Consider the following 15,854-nt stretch of genomic DNA (forward strand, 5'->3'; position numbering starts at 1 on the left):
ACGGCCCTAGTAGTCATCGGGCTCGGTGGCGGGTCTCTTCTTGCACGGACTTCTTTTCTGGCCCGTATGTACCTCTGGAGCGTATTGAAAACACGACATTTCGTGAGAGAAAAGAGTCATCTGATAACACGGCTCTATCGCACGATCCCCAGATCGAAGGAAAGATGGCATCACAAATGCCTGTGGCTTCCTGCTTATAGATGTGGTGCACGACAGCAGATAAACAGACCTACTGCGGACACGGTGCGTAGACATTCGAGGACGAACCGCTGCGATGCATACATCTGACCAACCCGTAGGCGGTGACTGGATGCCGAGTACAGGGCGCCCAGACACGGTCGTCAAACTCGAATCACATACGGATGACTTACGCGTATACAAATATCGTACGCGTCTCAAATTATCTCAACTATCTCAAACACATCTCAAACATAAACATATACATATATAGAAGCCTACAAGGCTATAAAATGGCGCGACGGCCCAAAACATATACAAATGCAAGCGGGCCCGCACGGGGTGGTAGGATCGCCCGAACATATAACATACAAACACACATGCAGATAGGCCCTAACCCACATATACGTCCTACAGACTCTAAACGGACCCACGAATCATATGACGGGACGGGGCCCCGCCGTGCCCACGAACAAATATACATACGCAACGGACGCAGCGTATACCAAAATGTAGGCTCCGAACAAAGGGAGCACTCGACGAGCGGAGAATGGAAATCCCACGCCGGTGGATGGATCGCAAAATACGTACTGCCGGGCATGAAACGTAGCCCCGAAGAAAGGGGTCGGTACGAAATATATGCGAGCATGTAAAGTATGGTATATCGTAAACAGAACCGTGCTGAAACGAGGAGGCAAAAAGTAGCACAATAACGAGAAAATCATAACACTTGCCTTTGAAACACAAATCATACGTATCCATTTCATATTCAGCTCGTCATAGGACTGAGAAACAGAGTCAGAACATCATCTCGTACACATGCATAGATATAACGTGCCCCGGCCCTCTAGTGAGGGGCGCGGTAAGTAAAATCATCATATCATGTACATATAACGTGCCCCGGCCCTTTAATGAGGGACGCGGTAAGTAAAATCATCATATCATATACATATAACGTGCCCCGGCCCTTTAATGAGGGACGCGGTAAGTAAAATCATCATATCATATACATATAACGTGCCCCGGCCCTCTAGTGAGGGACGCGGTGAATGAAGTCATCATTTGCCATCCCGGACACCTCCCCATATCATCATATCGTAATCATATCATATAACATGCCCCGCCCCCCTCTAATGGGGCGCGGTGAATCATACTATAAAATCGTGCACGAATACATGCCCTGGCCCGGGACGCAGTGAAAGAGATCATAATGGCTCGCACGAGCAGAGTAGTGAGAAACCATACACACAAATCATCATCACAGACTCAACAACATAATCAGACGAAATCTCGTTTAAAAGTTAAATAACCGTCAAGTCAAGTTCCTTCCGAAAATCATTCGAGAACATATCAAGTATCACTTTAGAAATTGTAGGTACGTGTCAAGATCATATGACATACTTGTGGGAATAAAAACATAGTCGTCATTACGGACTCAATAGAATAGTCGAGCGAACTATTATTTCAAAACCAAGGCAATAGTCAAATCAAATTTTCTTTCGAACACCACTCGGAACATATCAACCCGAACTTCGAAACCATAGTTATGTATCAAAATCATATGCGTGAGATCATTATCATAGACTAAAAGGTAAGTAAACTCGATTGTACTTGAAATCGGGATCATACTCATATCATATTCTTTCAAAAGTCGTCAGAAGTACATAAAGAAAGTCGCGGGACCCACGAACGGGTGTCGACCCGAGCCGGGCCCGCTTATGAAAAACATAATCATCATACATCAAGGAATAATTTTTGAGCATATCGAGGCGATCTGGTTCCTGGTGAAAGTTACGGACTTTCGTAGTTTTCGGAATCATTTAGGAACAAAACTCTTTTAAAAACCAAACTTTTTATTCAACTTTATGAAATGTAGTCATACAAAAGACATAGAGGCCAATATTTCATCATATCATGCATACAAAGACCAAGAAACAAATAATAATCACGGACATGGTGGTCGGATCGCGCAGTAGAATTTCCTCGAGGCTCGTATCATAGCCTATTTACGACTAAGGCATGCCAAAAGAAGGAAGGGTTGCGCTTTACATACCTCAAACGCTCTCCAAGCTACTCCAAACTCAAGCTAATATCAACCTACGTCTCGGGCTGCCCAAGGTCTACAAACAAGTCATAATATGCCAAACATTAGCTAGAGACATTTGGGCATTTAATTCCATTTAGCCCTTAATTCTACAGAAATTTGGGCGCATTTCCCTCCGTAAAAGCCAACCGAGAATTTAACTCGGCCAAATCAACAACAACAACAACAACAACCAACCTAGAAACATCAATAATCAATCCGAAAGGCAATACAACATTAATAACTCTCTTTTCCACCATTCAACAACTTTCAATATATTCAATTTAACTGACTTACCTTCAAGCCAACATCAACGCTTGTACATTCAAATACTAACCGAACCCATACCAACAATATTCAAAGACATTCCAAGCAATTCATACAACATTTCAAACAATCCAACAATTTCTCCCAAGTCACCCGAAAAGCGTCCCCAAACCGAGACACAACCATAGCCCATCTCTAACTTCCGAATCATGATTTGTATCAACAATCCACACTATAACGACATCATTCTCATAAATATACAAATTACATTAAATGTACAATAACCTCCAAATCAGTCCGCAACAATTACAACATCAATATGCGTCATTAAACTCTCATTCTCATCATGGAATTCATAACGATAACAACTAAAACATTAAGCGATATTAATTCATTTCTTGTCACATAAATGGCCTACATTCGACCAACCCTCCTACAAACATATGTAGATGATTCTCATTCATTTCTCCACTCTACAACAATCACAACTGCTAACTAGACTTTAATTCATTGCTTCAATACCACACAACACACACACACCTCACGCGGCTATGCACTACACACACAACCTCAATTCCAACTTACTATATTTCATGATTTTCATCCATTTTAGCATACTACAACATGCATACAACCTTTATAATACATAAAACATAATCAATTCTTACCTTTCTTCTTCAACTCCACACTTTACCTAGGGTTTGCAATTGACACAACGAATGGTTGGATGACCCGAACAACGCTTCCACGTTACTTAGGGACCTCAAATTAGTGGATTTGCATCCACAAAATAATTTTTGGATGGCTAAAATTGGACCTCAATTTTTTGGGGGTTGGCCGAGAGCCTCCCTTTGTGTTCTTCAACTTCTATTTTTTTTCTAAGTATTGGAATGAATAAGGATGACTACTTGATCATCTTTGTGCTATTATATGAATGGAACAAGTGTCCTTGGCCCACACCATGTGTTGGAGCAATTAAAATTGGACACAAAAATGTGTGGGAGCCATCTCCCACTCACACGGCCAACATGGCTATTTTTGCATGATTTTCAACTTCCATAAATTCCAATTTTGGTCCCAAATTTTCCTAATTGTTCCATACCAACAAATTCATGAACAACTTAAGTCCCAAAACAAAATCGAAGGTCAAAAGTCTCGACTTCGCATCCCGGAATGGTTTTGTCCCTAACTTATCATAGTTAAACCGGATTGTCCCAACGTACAAAAATGCGGGATATAACAATAATTCTCCTGGCTTCTGATGTTTAATCTTCACTTGTTGACAATTGGGACACTGGGCTACTAATTCTGCTATATCTTTCTTCATTCCATCCCACCAATACATTAACTAGAGATCGTGATACATCTTTATCACTCCTGGGTGAATGGAATACCTAGAGTAATGAGTTTCTTCTAGAATCTGACGACGTAGTCCGCCACACCTGGCACACATAGCCTGCCTCGATACCTAAGAACTCCGTTTGCGAAACTTCAAATGTTGACTTCTCTTTATCGAAATGTATCTCTATAGTGACTCAACTGGGGATCTTCATATTGGCGCTCTCTCACCTCCGTATCTAAAGATGAAACGGTTGGGTTATGAATACCAACTCCTGCATTGCTTGAATCAATTAGGAGGACTCCGGGGCTAGCTAGCTGGTGGAGCTCATGGACTAATTCTTTCTTCTCTAGCTGAACATCACACAGACTACCCATTGATTTGCGGCTAAGAGCATCGGCCACCACATTCGCTTTTCCTGAATGATATAGTATACTTACATCATAGTCCTTCAATAGCTCTAACTACCGCCTCTACTGAAGATTCAACTCCTTTTGCTTGAAATTATACTAGAGGCTCTTATGATCCGAATAAATATCAACATGAACACCATATAAATAATGTCTCCATATCTTCAAAGGATGAATAACCGCTGCTAATTCGAGATCATGAGTTGGATAATTCTTCTAATGCTTCAGCAACTGCCTAGAAGAAGGTGACAACCTTACCGTGCTGCATCAACACACAACCAATCAAACACCGGAGGCATCACAATACACAACATAACTATCGGCCCCTTCTGGAAGGGTAAAAACTGGAGCTAAAGTCAACCTATCCTTTAATTCCTGGAAACTGCGTTCACAAGCATCGGTCCACTGAAATTTTGCTGACTTCTGAGTTAGCTTCGTCAGTGGTACAGAAATCGAGGAAAATCCTTCCACAAATCTTCTATAATAGCTTGCCAAACCTAAAAAGCTAGGGACTTTTGTAGGCATTGTAGGCCTTGGCCAAGTCTTCACTACTCCAATTTTCTGAGTATCAACTCGAATGCCGTTAGCTAAAATAATATGGCCCAGAAAAGTTACCGAATTCAGCCAAAATTTGAATTTCGAAAATTTAGCATACAATTCACGAACCCGAAGAATTTCGAGGACAATACACAAATGATCTGAATGTTCTGCTCCAGTCTGAGAATATACTAGAATGTCATCAATGAACACTATCACAAATAGATCTAAAAGGCACCGAACACATTATTCATCAAACTCATGAACAACTGTGGGCATTTGTCAACCCGAATGACATTACTCAAAATTCATAATGACCATATCTGGTTTTGAAAGTTGTCTTCGGAATGTCTTTTTCTCTAACTCTCACTTGATGCTAACCTGACCTCAGATCTATTTTGGAAAACCACTTGGCACCCTGTAATTGGTCAAATAAATTATCGGTTCTCGGAAGAGGATATTTATTCTTGATCGCCACCTTGTTCAGCTGCCTATAGTCAATGTATATTCGTAAAGAACCATCTTTCTTTCTTACGAATAAAACAGGTGCTCACTATGGCGATGAACTGCGTCGAATGAATCCCTTCGTGAGCAAGTCTTTCAATTGCGCCTTTAGCTCTTTCAATTCTGCAGGAGCTATTCTATAGGGAGGAATAGATATAGGTTTGGTATCCAGCAACACATCAATAGCGAAATCAGTCTCCCATTCTAGTGGAAGGCCTGGAAGTTCATCTGGAAATACATCTAGGAATTCATTTACTACCAGAACAGATTGGAGGGTCGGTGGCTTTACTTCGGTCTCATGAACCCGGACCAAATGATAAATACAACCTTTAGCAATCATCTTCCTCGTTTTGAGATAGGAAATAAACCTACCTTCTTGGAGATCTTTTGCATTCCCCTTCCATTCCAAACATTGGTTCGCCAAATTGGGAACCGAACTATTTTCGTTCTACAATCCACATTAGCATAGCACGAGGCCAACCAATCTATGCCCATAATCACATCAAAATCCAAAGATTTATAGTTCAATCAAATCGGCCGTAGTCCGGCGATCACATACCACAACCACACAATTTTTGTATACCTGCCTGGTTATTACCGGATAACTAACCGGAGTAGATACCTCAAAAGGTTTAATTGGCTCGGGTTTTACCCTAATACGACCAATAATATAAGGAGTGATGTAAGACAACGTAGAACCCGAATCAATCAATATAGAAACATCATGAGATAATATGGATAGTATACCTGTAACCACATCAGGGGAGGACTCAAGATCCTGTCGTCCGGCTAAAGCATAGATACGGGGCTGGGTGCCACCTGAACTGGATGCTACCCCTCTGCCCCTACCACGACCTGTTAGAGTCTTGGAGGTCTGCTCAGGAGGGCGTATAGATGAGAAAGAACCAATTGTTGATCCGGTAGGCTGTGCCTTATCTCGATCGCTCCTCATTGGACAATCACGCATCATATGGACAACCCGCCCGTAGGCATAATAGGCACCTGAACCCAAATAGCACTGTCCCGAATCTAGCCTACCACCGAGTACCGTGCACGAGCAGGCCGCACGACCGTAATAACCCGGTATTACCCGAACTCGAACTCTCGAACTACGACTCGGCCCAAAATAAATGGGGCGATCAAATCTCCTACCCGCAAATCGAGAAGGTGCACTAGTCGCGGACTGGCCTGAATATCTAGAATACTATTGTCACCGACTCCTCTATACCACTACTAGTACCCACATATCTAGCTCTATTACTCGGCCATCTATCAATATCGCGCTCCTGCGGCTGTTGTCTTTCTTCTAAATTTTGTGTCATGACCTGACTAGGGGGCCATGACAGGTACTCGAAGCTGACTACCGAGCATCACTCATTATGCTAATCATCATGCCCAACCAGAACATACACAATCTTGAAGGCAACACATATATTTATATATAAGCCCTCACGGATGTAAAAAAAATGATATAAAAAATATACACTGATGTATCCATGAGACAACTACTACCCACGCATCCGTATCTATGAGCCTCTACTAGAGTACTGAGACATAAGGACAGAACAGGACGCCGTCATGACAAAATATATATACACAAAAGAATACATTAATAACTGGCACCTCCGGAATAGTGGTGTGCCCCGTGTAGCCGCCGATATACTCCTATGAATGCGGGCCGCCTCGGCCGTTCTACCGTGGGCATGAGCACGTTGTCCAAAAAGGAAAGAACGTCAGTACGAACAATGTACTGAGTATGTAAGCATGTACAATAATAACAATCGAGGAGATAAGAGAACATTAAGTAAGGAAACAACCCGCAACCGAATGTCACTTAAGACGAATAAGGCATCTTAACTCGACATTATTAACAACACCATATCGAGTATGTATATATAAGCTGCCCGACCATATAGGTACAGTGTGATCATCATTAGCCCGCGTCCGAGGAATCCATCTCATGCCGCCCACTAGTGGTGTCTGCCCATGCCATCTAGACATGGTGTATATGCCGCCCGCCTTAACGGTGTCTCCCCGACCATATAGGCACGGTGTAATCTCATTATTATATACTTATCATAAAGCATGCATAAGAACTCAAGGACAAGCTATAACGGTATCGGGGTGACGTAAGGTCAAGAAACCCCGATTCCATTATCGAGTAGTCATGATCATCATGCCTCACCTTGAAGGAACTAGCATTATAAAGTGAGTCTAGCAACAATGAATAACATCAAGGAATCATTAGCTCCATAAGAATATCATATCATAAGCTTTGGAATGTCTAGACGTGGACTCATCATCATCATTGTCATATTCACAACGCATCTCTTATCTTTATTTCATGAAGCTCTTAATAATCATAGACTCATAATTTCCGGAATATAAGAGAATCATGGAAAGATAAAGGAAGTCATGTTGTAGGAATCATGCCTTAGAGAATAAAGGACTAGCCTTACATAACTCTTTGTCTCCTTAACTTTATCGACTAGATGGTTCCCTTTGAAGCCGATGATTCTACATTCAAGAGAATTCGTACTAAGATTAGATAACTGGAAACATACTTAAGCTTAAGCTAAAGTTAATGAAAATTGGGCAGCATTTCCTTTGTTTCTACAACTTCCTCCATATGATATAACAACTCCCAAACATCAATAACAACATTCATAATATCATAATCAATAACTTCGACAAGTTCGACATTATCCAATTCCCTACCAAAATAATTCATGACCATAGCTATAGTGTAACACCGTACTCGTTCTCATATAATACTTCTTTAACATCATTTGTATCATTTAAAACAATATTTTACTCATAACATCTCAAGAATCATGATTCATGTCAAACTACTATTCAAGAATACCACTATTCCCATATTTGTAACGCATTTCCTACTTTCTTTCCATAATCCAAGTTTTTGAACCATTCAATACTCTTAATAGCATGAAATGAACATAAAACTCACCTTTGATTGTGGAGGAATGGGTTTTGGATGGAAATGCTACACTTGGAGAAAACCCTAACTTAAATTCCAAAGAAATTTCTAGCTTCCATCAACCCTTGTTAGCATTCTTGCACTTGATTCTACTAGTTTTTGGTATTTGATATTTGCTTCCCCTTGAATTCATGTAAATGAAGTGTGTGGAATATTTTATAGGAGTCATCTTTTTATAAAAATTTAAAACTGCCCAACGGGAGTTATACGGACCCTTATATGGTCCGCCTAATATTATACGATCCGTATAAGTGACCGTATAACTCCATCAATGATGGCCCTTCACTGTAACGGTTATACGGACCATTATATGGACCGTTTAATATTATACGGACCGTATAAATGGTCGTATAATCCACCTTCTCTCTGAACTTGCTCTCGTCGTCTCGTTTGATCTCCAATTCTTATGGAACCTTCTTAGCACTTGTTTAACACTTCATTAACAGCCTAAGGGGCGTCATAACTCTTAATCAAGACACCATTAAGTCAACATTAGTTTGGTACTTTGCAAGACCCTTCCAAAACACGACTTATACCTTGCCTTCCTCAACAAACTTTCTTCTCTTGCCTCAAATGTCTTTGGAATCTTAATTAGAATAACCTTTCTACCAGGGACATCGCATACATCTCACCTACGTTAGTCTATGTCACGACCCAACCCCGTAGGTCCGTGACTAGTGGAACCGGGCACCGTACGAACCTAGCAACCAAATCATCCTACTAATAGCATGAGCATAGTCGAAGGCATAGCCGACATATATACACATATACATATCGGACATAGGCCGATAAGGTCGGCTAAAACATAAGAACATAAATCGTACCAACACATTTTTTATGTCTACGGTAAGAGTCATAACAAAAGCATATGACGGGGCCGCCGTACCCATGACCAAACATATATACAAAAATTTATGCCGAGACCCGATCAAAATGTTAAACCGTCTATCCGTACCGCGGCATGAAACGCGGCCCCCGAAGAACGAGGGGGTCGACGGAAAATGTGTACAAAGTAGATGCAATATGCAACGTATCAAAATATGTAGTTAAAATACAAATCATGCATTCCCGCCTGTCGTTGGCGCCACGCGACAGCATCACACCAGAAGGATTTCATATCTCCGTAACCCGACATATCCGCGTAACATATCATAGCCAACCATCACACCATACACAGCATCACACCAAACGGAACAATCCGTAACTGCACATCACACCGAATATATATCATATGCGCACGAAGCATATCCGGCCCGGATCGATGAACGAGGTAATGACCATAAGCACGACAAGTCGTGAGTAACCAAAAGCATAAAATCATAATCATAAGTCATCAAATAAGTAAGAAGTCCATATGCGGAAGTCAAGACGAAAATAGTAATAAGTTTTTTCCCAAAAAGTCATTAAAAGAAAGCGTTCGACCCCCATCCGAGCCCGACTACGATAGTTAGGGGAAAGTTATGCCTTATGAAGTTACCTATTATGTTTCGGGACGGTGTTTCAAGTTCTTTTTTGTAACAAAATGCTTTACAAAACTCTTAAAAACATAAGAAACTTAGTTTGGTTACATTAAAGAGTAAGTCTTGAAAAAGGAATAAAGTACATGTCTAGGCTCGGATCTTAAGAGTGGAATTACCGAAGCTCGGGTCATAGCCTAGTTGATACTAAGACATGCCAAAAAGAGGAAGTTACGTCTCACATACCTTGCTTGCTTCCTTAAGTCATTTCTCCAAAGTCTACACGATGCCAATGAATATCAACCATTAGATATAAATATTTTAGGGGTTCCATTCTCCACAAGACCTAAATGCAACACCGAGGCTCAACAACATTAACAATTCATTCAAAATATTATAATGCTAACTCTTCTCCAAATATCCAACAACACTCCATTTATGTTCAATTCAACTACATTCAAACTAACATCAATCTTACATGTTCAAATAATAATGCAAGCGTTTTAAGAAATGGGATCCATACAATATTCAAAACAACTTCAAACACTAAGTCACCTTACCCGAAATCCATCAACTACATTAGGGTCAACAACTTTTCCCCTTTACAAATTCATAAACTACATCAACAAACCATACCTTAACATTATTATTCTTACAAATTCAAGAACTACATTAAAACCCACATGGTTGTAGCACTTGGGATCATTAAACTTCATTTTTACATCATATAAAGCATGACGACAACAACCAAAACACCAAATAACATTAATTCATTTCATGCACACCAAGCAGCCCCTATTCGGCCACTCCACAACATACAACATTCCATGAGTTTCGTTCATTTTCTACTGGGACAACACGTAAACATGTTGAATTCAATTACTCTCCACTCCTATACAACACACACATATGCACGGCCACACCTACATATATACGGCCATAACTTCAACTTCCATATTCCATGATTTTCATTCATTTCCATACTTCACAACACATACAAATCATCTATAACATATGAAAAATAAGATTAAACCATACTCTCTCTCACTTGATTCTTCAAGTTGGCTAAGGCTTGGAACTAATTCTTGTTCTTACCACTTCAACAACCCCTCCATGTTGTTAAGCATCTTCTAAGGAGTAGATTTACTAGAGAAAACTATTCTTTTTGATCTCTCTCTCTTGGACTCTCTCGGCTAGACTTGGGGCCGAATGGCTCCTCTTGAGCTCTCTCAAACTTTCTTGAAATTTCCAAGGGATGAGAATGATGAAAATGTGGTAAATTATCATCATATTGCTTCATATTTTAAGTATCCATGTGGCCATGGCCCACACCTCATGTGGCCGGCCACATGGTCTAGTTTTTCATGAAATTTCAAGTTTCAAAAATTAACTTTTGGCCTCCAAATTTCTTATAAGATGTCCAACTCTCCATACCCCATTTTTTTAATCCCAAGTTCCATAATATCTCATGCCAATGAAATCATAACACTTCACGCTTTGAAATAAGTCATGGTTAAAATCTTTACTTCATATTCCCGGAATCCTCTTGTCCTTAACTTTCCGCAACTAATCCAGAAATGTCCCGACGTACGAAAGTGCGGGATATAATAGTCTATATACCACATGACGACATAAATTTTTTTTGAGGTGTAACACTCTTCCCCCCTTTAAAAAAATTTATCCTTGAATGTTAAATTCTCGGGAATTGTACAAAAATTTCGCCAGAGTTTTTCCTGTAATATGGTGCTACCCTCCTGTCACAACAATCCACAATAACAATACAATAGCAAGAAAATATGGCCACACATGACCAAAAGCATTAAAAGAAAGCGTTACATACCTTATGATAACGGTGTTTCATCTTGAATCCCTTCTGGGGGTGGAAACAAATGTGGGCACTTGGACTTCATGTCTTCTTCCGCTTCCCAAGTCATTTTCTCTCGGTTGTTATTTCTCCACAAGACCTTAACCGAGGCTACCTCTTTATTTCTAAGCCTCCGTACTTTCCTATCTAGTATAGCAATGGGTACCTCCTCATAAGTCAACTTTTTCGTAACTTGAACCTCATCTACCGGCACGATTCTAGTAGGATCTCCACACACTTACTTACGGACGATACATGGAAAATTGGATGGACCGGACTCAATTTTTGGGGATAAGTCCGGTTCATAAGCTACTTCTATCCTGGATAATCTTATAAGGTCCAACGTATCGAGGACTTAATTCCCTTCTTACCCAATCTCATCACACCTTTCATCGGTGATACCTTCAGGAATACCCAATCATCAACTTGGAATTCTAAGTCTCGCCGACGGTTGTCCGTATAAGATTTCTGGCGACTTTGGGCTGTCAATAATCTATCCTTGATAACCTTGATCGTTTTCACCGCTTGTTGAATCAACTCGGGACCTATTAGTTGTACCTCTCCTACTTCAAACCACCCAATTGGAGATCTACACTTCTTTCCATATAGAGCTTTATACGGGGCCATCTGAATGCTAGAATGATCTTGTTGTTGTATGCAAACTCAATAAGAGGTAAGTGGTCATCCCAACTACCATCGAAATCTAGCACACATGCCTATAACATGTCTTCCAACGTCTGAATGGTGCGTTCAACTGGTCCATCAGTTTGTGGGTGAAATGTTGTGCTAAGTCTCACTTGAGTACCCAAACCTCCTTGGAAAGACTTCTAGAATTTAGCTGTAAATTGTGCTCCTCTATCTGTGATAATAGATATCGGGACACCATGAAGTCGTACTATCTCATTAAGATAGAACCTTGCATAATCTTCTGCTGAATATGTGGTTTTGACTGGAAGAAAATGAGCTAATTTCGTGATTCTGTCTACAATTACCCATATGGAGTCATACTTGCACCGGGAACGAGGCGCCTCTACAATGAAATCCATGTTGATCACTTCCCATTTCCAGGCTGGGATTTCCATGGCTTGTAAATGATCCTCCGCTTTTGATGCTCGATTTTCACTTGTTGGCAATTTGGACATTGAGCTACAAATTCTGCTATGCCCTTCTTCATTCCATCCCACCAATACATTAACTTGAGATCGTGATACATCTTTGTCGCTCCTGGGTGAATGGAATACCGAGAGTAATGAGCTTCTTCTAGAATCCGACGGCATAGCCCCGCAACATCTGGAACACATAGCCTGTCTCGATACCTATGAACTCCATCTGCAGAAACTTCAAATAGTGACTTCTCTTTCTCCGGAATGTATCCCTATAGTGATTCAACTGGGATCTTCATATTGGAACTCTTTCACCTCCATATCTAAGGACGAAACAGCTGGGTTATGAATACCAACTCTTGCATTGCCCGAATCAATTAGACAAACTCGGAGGCTAGCTAGCTAGTGAAGCTCACGGATTAATTCCTTCTTCTCTGGAGGGACCTCATATAGACTTCCTATTGATTTGTGGCTACGTGCATCAGCTACTACATTCGCCTTTCCAAGATGATATAAACTACTCACATCATAATCTTTTAATAATTCTAACCACAGCCTATGTCGTAGATTTAACTCCTTCTGCTTGAAAATATATTGGAGACTCTTGTGATTTTGTATAAATATCAACATGTACACAGTACAAGTAATGTCTCCACATTTTTAGCGCATGAATAACCGCGGCCAATTCAAGATCATGGGTCGGATAGTTCTTTTCATGTTTCCGCAACTGTCGGGAAGCGTAGGCAATGATTTTATCGTGCTGCATTAGCACACACCTAACCCAACACCAGAGGCATCACAATACACAACATAACCATCTGGCCCTTCTTGGAGTGTCAGGACTAGGGTTGAAGTTAATCTATCCTTTAATTCCTGAAAACTGTGTTCACAAGCATCAGTCCACTGGAATTTTACTGATTTCTGAGTTAGCTTCATTAATGGTGCTGAAATAGAAGAGAATCCTTCCACAAATCTTATATAGTAGCTTGATAATCCCAAGAAGCTACGGACCTTTGTAGGCGTTGTGGGCCTTGGCCAAGTCTTTACAGCCTCAATTTTCTGAGTATCAACTCGAATGCCGTCAGCTGAAATGATATGGCCCAGAAAAGTTACAGAATTAAGCTAGAACTCATATTTTGAAAATTTAGCATACAACTCACAAGTCCGAAGAATCCCAAGGACAATACGCAAATGGTCTACATGCTCTACTTCTGTCCGAGAGTATACTAGAATATTATCAATTAACACGATCAAAAACAGATCTAAGAGAGGCCTGAATACATTATTCATCAGATTCATAAACACCGCCGGAGCATTAGTCAACCCAAATGACATCACCCGAAATTCATAATGGCCATATCTCGTTTTGAAAGCTGTTTTGGGTATCTTTTTCTCTAACTCTCAGTTGGTGATACCCCGATCTTAGATCAATTTTGGAAAACCATTGGGCACCCTGTAATTGGTCAAACAAATCATCAATTCTTGGAAGCGGATATTTATTCTTTATCGTCACCTTGTTCAGCTGCCCATAATCAATGCACACCTATAGGGAACCATCTTTCTATTTCACAAATAGGACAGTTGCTCCTCATGGTGACGAACTGGGCCTAATGAATCCCTTCTCGAGCAAATCTTTCAGTTGCATCTTCAGCTCTTTCAACTCTGCAGGAACCATTCGGTAAGGAGGAATAGATATAGGCTTGGTGTCCGGCAACACATTGATAGCAAAATAAATCTCTCTTTCCGGAGGAAGGCCTGGAAGTTCATCTGAAAATACATCCGAAAATTTATTTACTACCGCAATGGATTGAAAAGTCGGTGGCTTTGCTTCGGTGTCATGAACTCGGACTAGATGATAAATATAGCCTTCGGTGTCATCCTCCTCACCTTGAGCTAGGAAATAAACCTACCTCTTGGGGACGCTGTATTACCTTTCTATTCAATCACGGGTTCTCCCGGGATTTAGAATCGAACTATTTTCATTCTGCAATCGACATTAGCATAACAAGAGGCCAACCAATCCATGCCCATAATCACGTCAAAATCTAACATTTCCAGCTCAACCAAATTGACTTTAGTCTGACGATCACATACCACAATCACACAATTTTTATACACTTGTCTGGCTATTATTAGATCACTAACCGGAGTAGATACCTCGAAAAGTTTAATTGGCTCAGGTTTCACCCCAATGCGGCCAGCAATAGAAGGAGTAATATAAGACAGCGTACAACTCGGATCAATCAATTCATAAACATCATGAGAGAATACGGATAGTATACCTGTAACTATATCTGGAGAGGACTCAAGATCCTGTCGTCCGGCTAAAGCATAAATACGGGGCTGGGTGCCACTTGAACTGGATGCTCCTCCTCTGCCCCTACCACAGCCTGCCGGAGTTAGAAAAGTCTGCCATATGGGGCGCACAGATGAGGAAGAACCAGCTGCTGATCCTGTGGGCTGAGCCCTAACTCTACCACCCATCAATAGACATTCACGCATCATATGCCCAACCTAACCATAGGCATAGCAAGCATCAGAACCTCGACGACACTGATCGGAATGTAATTTACCACACTGGCTACATCGCGGCACCGGTGGTCTCCGCTGGCTAGGATCACCCCCAAACTGAGGACCTGAGACTCTTGAACTCTGACCCGAACCAGAATAAATAGGGCGATCAAATCTTCTGCTCACAAACCTAGGAGGTGCACTGATCGCGGACTGGCCCGAATATCTGGAATATTATTGTTACTGACCCCTCTAGACTCACTACTAGCACCGGCAGATCTGGCCCTCTTGCTCTATCCTCTATCAATATCGCGCTCACCCCTCCGTGGCTGTTGCTACTCTTGTAAATTTTGGGCGTGGGCCTGAATACGAGAAATGTCCATCCCCTCCTGTAGTGAAGCTGTCAAACAATCTTTGAACAAATGTGGCCCTAAACCACTCACAAGTCTATATGCTCTGTCTCCCATATCGACTACCATAGTAGGAGCATACCGGGCCAATGAATTGAAATGAAGACTATACTCCCGAACACTCATATTCTCTTGCTTTAGATTCAGAAACCTGTCAGTTCGGGCTCTTCGAACCTCGGGTGGCAAATAGTGAC

This window comes from Lycium ferocissimum, chromosome 8, assembly GCF_029784015.1.
Source record: "Lycium ferocissimum isolate CSIRO_LF1 chromosome 8, AGI_CSIRO_Lferr_CH_V1, whole genome shotgun sequence".
NCBI lineage: Eukaryota > Viridiplantae > Streptophyta > Magnoliopsida > Solanales > Solanaceae > Lycium > Lycium ferocissimum.